Source organism: Lytechinus variegatus, chromosome 6 (genome assembly GCF_018143015.1).
Source record: "Lytechinus variegatus isolate NC3 chromosome 6, Lvar_3.0, whole genome shotgun sequence".
In the NCBI taxonomy this organism is placed as follows: Eukaryota; Metazoa; Echinodermata; class Echinoidea; order Temnopleuroida; family Toxopneustidae; genus Lytechinus; species Lytechinus variegatus.
In genome coordinates this window covers 41,763,159-41,770,641 of record NC_054745.1, presented here as the reverse complement: position 1 = coordinate 41,770,641, position 7,483 = coordinate 41,763,159, and the positions used below count along the sequence as shown (strand labels likewise).

Here is a 7,483-nt window from a genome sequence, read left to right as displayed (position 1 = left end):
TACAGTATCTAGACCAATAAAAAGGGACTATATGTCAATAAAATGTGAGAATCATTTTGTATTTTGTTTTACCAAGCGCCATGAGCACTAAGCAAAGGTAGATACTTGTGCTATATAAGAACCCATCATCATAATCGTCATCATCATCATCATCCCCATCATCACCATCACCAGTATCATCACCCTCATTATCATCATCACCATCATTATCATCATCATCAACATCATCAAAAAGATCATCATCGTCATAATCAGCATCATCAATATCAGCATCATCACCACCACCATCATCATCGTCGACATCATCATCAACATCATCACAATCATCATGTAGAAGAGTTTATAACAATCACTCATGCCTTTGCTGCCCCGTCATGGAACCAGAATTTAAATTGTGGAATGACGAAAAGAAGAGCTGTGTTCACTTCTTACCCAAAGGTAGCTGAAAAGTTGAATCATAAGGCGGTATGACTTGGGATGAACTGGAATCGGAGGAGGAAAGTTGCCATAGCAACGCATCACTCGGCGATTGATTGAAGCCACATTGACCATTTTCGAATCCGCAGTAATCTGTAAATGATATGAAATAGTAAGTATCAAAAAGGTTATAATTGTTGAAACAGGACTATTCTGATGTACATCGAACTTCAATGTGACGATTATGGCTTACACACACACACCCACACAGAAAGAGATACAAAGTGTATTTGTTTTGTTAGTTTATTTATTCATTCCTTTTTTCGGGGGGGGGGGTAGTGATCCTTGTTCGTAGACCTCAAAGTCACAATGTTGAACTGCTTTATCTATGAAATATTGTATAATGTCTGCCTTGGGCCTGGCCAAAGAAGATTACTGTGTTGTTACTGGCGTGCTAAATTGTCACATCACCCTCAGTAACAATACACTGCATATAATGCTCAGCGGACAGAACCCTGATAATTTGATAACAAGATAACTAATCTTTCAGGAAGATGCAAAGACGAGTCATTCGAGAAGCTAGCAAACGTATAATGTGATGAAAGGCACACGTGGAAGTAAATATTCTTCTTTTTATGATATCAAAATTAAGATCCAATCGACCAAACGCGTCTTTATTTTTTTCGACTTTGGGCAAGGGATCTTGATATTCAACCGTTAATGCGTACTTTCCATACAAATCGAATTACTCTTACTAATAAGATAAGTCTATATATATATCCCTGAGTTCGAAATAGCCTCTTAATTAATATTTGCCCGAATAAGATCAAAAAGTGAACATAACAAGGTAAATGTTGTGTGCTATAAATATTTTGTAATTAACTTCTGTTTCAAATAAAACTATTTAACTGTAAAAGGAAATCTGGAGTTTTTTCTCCAAGAAGAATTGCCCATATCCAAAGACTATGACATTAACTCTGTTCACCATTCAACCACGAGCCAAATTGTTTCACCTGTCCCAAGTAGTGCATATAAATGAAATAAAATGACAGACACGCCCTTTCTTCTTATATTGGCTGTTAGACGTACGTTTCTATGTTACGAACGATAACTTAAAGAGAAATGCCAGTAGTTGCAGTAGACACTGATTTCACGAGAAAGTCTGTAAAACAAGGCTTAATTTTCACTATATCTGGTACAGTTACATAAACTGAATTTTGTGAAATCTTGAAATCTACGCTGAAAAATGGTCACACCGAAGATCACCAACCTGCTCGTGTTAGAACGACAGATAAGCGCACGTTGGACAGTGTATTATTATTGCTGTGAATGTCGGGCCGACGCTTGACCCGAATCCTGTGCTTATTTGCTGATTTCTCAGCAATTACGCAATTTCTTCCATAATCCTTTGGCACATATGTTTTATTTATACAAACAGACACTTTGGTGGTCATTTCATTGAATTCTGTACGAACTCATTTTGATATCGTTACCAAAAGTGGCAGTTACCTTTAATGTCTTGAACAAAAAACAAATGCTCCATTAGGCATAGTATTTTGTTTCCACCAAACTGAAAAGAACACAGTGTCCTGCAGTTTGGCTCACAGTGTTTGTCACAGTGTGGTACAGTGTGATATCACGATCACACTGTTTAATCCGTGTATTTTATCGGTGTGAATCACATATTCAAATAGTCAACCACGTGAACACGCTGTGAGCAGACACACTGTCGAGGTGTTCAAAGTGTGAAAAATTCATCACACTGCTGAATTTGAGCATTCAACAGTGTAGCTAATCTGTCCACGTAGTCCTCTATGTGAACACACAGTGATCACAATGTGTGAGACTGTGGTCTATTTAGCCTATACCTCGATGTTCGTTAATCCGAAAACGTAAAAGGGTTCGTTAATCCGAACATTTGTGGCCTTATTCCGAAGGTTCGTTATTCGGAAGGTTCGATAATCCGAACGCGAAATAAGGTTCGTTGTTTCGAAGGTTCGTTAGTCCAAAAACGAAATAAGCTTCGTTATCCATTTTATATTCTGACTAACGAACCTTCGGAATTACGAGCCTCATTTCGTTTTCGGATTAACGAACCTTCGGATTTACGAACCTCACTTCGTTTTCGGACAAACGAATCTTCGGAATTACGAACCTCATTTCGTTTTCGGACTAACGAACCTTAGAGAAAAACGAACCTTCGGAATATCCGAACCTTCGGAATAACGAAGCTTCGGAATTACGAATGTATGCGTATCTAGCAGGGCAGTTTTAACTTACTTGGTATCTTACATTCACCAATTGTGAAATCGATGTCATCTAAGACTAGTACCCCATCGTAGCCTTTGCCATGAACGCCTTCGAAAATAACCTTTTGAGGGATTTTTTTAGGAAGAGAAAAGAGAGAGAGAAACAGAGAGAGAGAGAAAAAACATCGTCATGAAATAAGTCACTTAATTCAATTCTAAGGTCACTGCCAGCAAAGTCAATAACCTTGATGTCAGTCTACATAATAAATGTTACGAAAAGAAAAAAAATATATTAATTTAGAAAATATATTGTTTTGTTGTTGTCGAAATTTTGTTCATCGCTTGGCCGCTTTAAAGATTGTAGTGATTATTTTGTAGCGACTTGCATTTGTTTTGACCCAAATGTAAATTTCCGTCTACATTTTATTTCGTCTTAATCTGTAAATACAATGGCCAAATTCCTTTGGCTAACCGCGAACATGTGTACCTCGTAAACTTCACGCAAGAGTCGCATATTTTCTTATTGTCAAGTTTGCGCGCCGCATTCCAAGTCTTGGGGCGTGCCTCGCTGTTTTAGATAGCCAATCCGGCAATGTTTATATTCAAGTGACCAATCATCATGATTTGTCCAGGTCAAGAAACTTTGGATATACTAATCATCATTTGGAACGATCTCGTGGTTAATTTTCATGGAAGTAATTTCTTCACTTCTCCTTGCGAACTCGTCATGTACACTTCATGCTTCTCGCACGTTTTGAGGAGTTAGCTAGTCAACCTCTGTACTACCCACGCGGTCCTTTTCTACTGCCTTATTTTGGATATTAATTTACTCACGGAATATCATTTTCGGATACATTGCATTTTCATGTCGGACCTTTAGTTACGTATTATTTTATGAGCTCATTTTCGCGATCAAGAAACGCGATATGTTTATTTAATTTAATCTACCGGAATTTGTGAAATATACTTGGACTTCACTTTCGCGGTGATAAAAACTGTTTGACCTGAGCGCTTCACGCCGTTCATCGCTCAGCTATCACTGCCCCGAACTTTTCGCGGACACTCATCTCGCGTCTCGGTCCAGTTGGTGGTCATTCGCCTTCGATCTACACCTCTTCGAACTTCAGTTTTCCGGTGAATTGGAAAGTAACTTATTTTGGAGTTAGCTTTATTTCAACAACACACAGTTATACTTTCCACAATTTTTACTTTTCACAAATACCATTGAAGGAAAATACTAACCTAATATGAAACTTTCACAGTTCATGATGCTTTTCTTTAACTGTCTTATGGAGCATTTTGTCCTACCTTAAAGAATTTGCAGCAGAATTCCCACAAAATACCACCACTATTCTGTGAGTCGCCTACTTATCTTGTACATGTACATTCAGGGAAGTATCGTTATTAGTATTAGCTCGTGCGTTGTTAATCTCGTATTTATTTTTTAAAAATGCACATCAGCATTATGCTTACTTGGTTTTTAGTCCAAACTCCAGGTCTAGAAAATAAATCAGTTCTAGGACCATTGATCTTTTGTTTATGACGTAACATTTATATAAAGATTCATGAACATTAAAAATATCACTTTATTCAGTTGAATTTACAAATGGCTTTGATTTAATATGCAAGTTGTTTGAAATTAATAAGAATGTATATTCAGTATCATTCATAAAAAAATTGACAAGCTTGGTCATGCCTTTCGAAACAAAAAAGTTAGAGAATCACTGATTCATGGTCAGATTAAATGGTAACAACCTGCAATGTGTCGAGAAAAGTAAAATATATTAGGGTAATACTTGATTCACAACTGACATTGACTGGGCATAATCATAAAATAATATGAATACTTAGATATCACGTAAAATCTAATTTATTCGTCGCAAAATAAAAAAACCTTAACATCCCATAATACTCTTGTAAACTTATGTTCTGTTTTAATTTTACCACATATTGATTATTGTTGCACTACATGCATGACCTGGGCAAAACGTAAAAAAACTGTTAAATACGAAAAACTTCTGCAAAAAAATAGAATAGATGTGTGAGATTAAATCCTAATAAGGATTTATAATACATCACTATGCACAAACCTAAATTGGCAATTTGTCGAACAAATACGTAAGTATCATTACTCGTTTTGGTATTCAAACCAATGAATATAAAAGCCCCAAATTATTTAAAATCGCTAATTACTCATCGCACATTTAACACTGGACCCGCTGTGCTGTAAATTCTCTCCTTTAAAAAAGTCCATTCCCTAAAGCTGAATTTGGAAGGAGATCCTTCTCTTTTCAAGCAAGCTCCTTATTAAATAAACTCCCATTTTTAGTTCAATCCACCAATTCTATCAATTATTTTAAACGAGGATAGCAATTGGCCAAATATGTATTATAAAATAAACTGAGATCTGCTATTTCTTCCTCCTTTTTATTGTTTTCATTCATAGATTGTTGCTTTGTTATATTTAATTTTCATTTTCATTATTGTATCATTTATGTATCGTTTACCATGTTCTATAATTCTCTTTGCAAAGGCGATCGAGGGCTTTTTTGTAAAGCAGGCTTTATAACTGAACCAGACTGCCCTTCACATTATTTTAACATTTCTTATCGATAAAATATCAATTAAATATAATAAAATAAACAGATAAATAAGTAAATGAATACATAGATTTCTCAATTTAAAACTGTTACATAGATTCTCATTCACGCACATATGCTCCCCCGCGTTGTCCTACACACATATACACACACACACACACACACCTCCCACAAAACCCATGTGCGTACAATACTTCCTACGTCATCATGGTCATGGCGACCAGGGGGGCGTTTCATCAATATTTTCGTCCGACAAGTTGTCAGATCTGACAACTTTCCTGGATTCTGATTGGTTGAGAAGCACTGTTACTATAGTAACTGTCGGATAAAACAGAACTTGTCGGATAAAACGTCTGACAAGTCCTTTCATGAAACGCTCCCCTGGATAACATGGTTTTTGGTTTTGACTAAGTTTCAAAGGCGATTTCTGCCTCTTACCACAAACTCTCCAGATTGACGAAGCTTAGCTAGCCCCTGGGTCCAGTGAGGCCCCATAGTCTCTGTTTCTTCCCATACAGTCGTAAGTCCATCCGATGTCTGTACATAGACAGTAAGCCTGTTTCCACTTGACCATCCATAACTCTGATACCAAAACTCAAGACAAACGTCATCCTGGCTTGCCTGAAGCATTCGTGATGAGGTCAGCTGTGCCCACTCACCGTTGTAGCCATCCAGGTATACGTAGAATCCTCCATTATGAAACAAAAGTATACGATGACAATATTATAGAATAGTAATTACAACAGCAATGGAAATAACGATGATGATGCTGATAATAATAACGATAATAATGATAATATTGATAATGATACTTACTAATCATAAAAAATGATAGTAATAGTAGTGGTAACAATAGTTGGATATAACTTTTTTTGTGTATGATGGCACAAAGCGCTGTGATTATTAACCCCACTTCAGCGCTCAGGGCATTCAAATAATCCTACCAAGTACCCATTCACCCCACCTTGGTCGAGTCCAACACAGTGGGTATTTTTTTTGCTGAAGGAAAACACGCCTTGGTTAGGGATTCGAACCCTCGACCCTCAATGTGAAAGGCGATAGATCAGAACCAATAGACCTAACCACTACTCGCCCACAGTTGGAAGTTAGTCCAGATAAAACACGACAAATGTGCATTTTGATGGAAAATATACAAAGCATTTCTACTTGTCAACACATGGGTTACACGATGACACTTAAACCGTTTTCGATCTTTCACTTACCCCTTTCGTCTCCAAATGTATGATCCGATCCTGGGCTTCTGTCGGTTTGCATTTCTCCCGACGCTCGTATCCATCCACTGAAACTACTGCTTTTCCCCTGGGTCCACAAACAGAAGTCGTTTTCAAAATCGCAACCCTGATTTTCTGGAGCTGAAGAGAAAGAAAGAGAACGATAGAGGGGGGTTAAATGATAATTACTTTTGTTTAAAGTGTCTGTCATATTTTTTTCTCATGAAAGACCCGGTCTTCATCAGCCTTAACTCAGTCTCAACCGAGTCTTTTCCGGCACTACTCGGTTTGAGTCTCACGTACATATGTAGTCTAAACCAGTCTTACACAGATCTATTAAGTCTGACCAAATTTTGTCCGGACTAACTCAGCCTCAACCAGTCTTAAGCAGCGTGACGCAGTCTTACTTCGTCTTACCACATCTCACCTAGTCTTCTTCAGTCGTACCTAGCCGTACTCAGTCTGAGTTCAGATCTCGTTCAGTCTTACACATTGTTATCAAGTCTTATCCTGTCTTACCTAGTCTTGCTCAGCCGTGCACAGACTTACCTAGTAGATCAGAGCAATCACGGTCCTCGAGTGTTATATCATCAACGCACTGTTCCCCATCCCCTCCAATACCAATGTGTGCGACCAATAAGATCTGGTACGAGTAGGCTTCTTTGAATGGTAAAATAGGAACCTAAAATGTAACGATAAACAAAATCACATGATTGTTCTTTACTTAGTTTTTATTCCTCATCAATTTAATTTGGGCTTCTCTACGGTGCCGAGAGATGTTAGCGCCACCCAGCGAGCCCCTCGGCTGTAAAGCACTAGGAAGTTTTACAAACACTACGCAAACGCTTTCTTGAAGTAGAGAATATGTTGTAAAAAGCTTTCATGGCAAAGCAGTCTGCGTCAAAAATCTCTTAAAATTTGTCCATGATTTTTGGGGAAACGACATATTTGAATTTTTCGTCCGCTCTGAATCTAAGGAAGATTT

General features: G+C 37.6%; 1 long non-coding RNA gene across 1 annotated transcript; it reads right to left on the bottom strand.

Annotated features, from left to right (window-relative positions):
* Positions 1-445: 445 nt before the first annotated feature.
* Positions 446-5,755, bottom strand: LOC121416658. The gene is made up of 3 exons (XR_005970226.1): positions 5,705-5,755; positions 2,698-2,788; positions 446-570 (listed from the first exon to the last, which is right to left on the bottom strand). It is a non-coding gene; the product is annotated as an uncharacterized LOC121416658 (long non-coding RNA).
* Between the last annotated feature and the right edge of the window lie 1,728 nt (positions 5,756-7,483).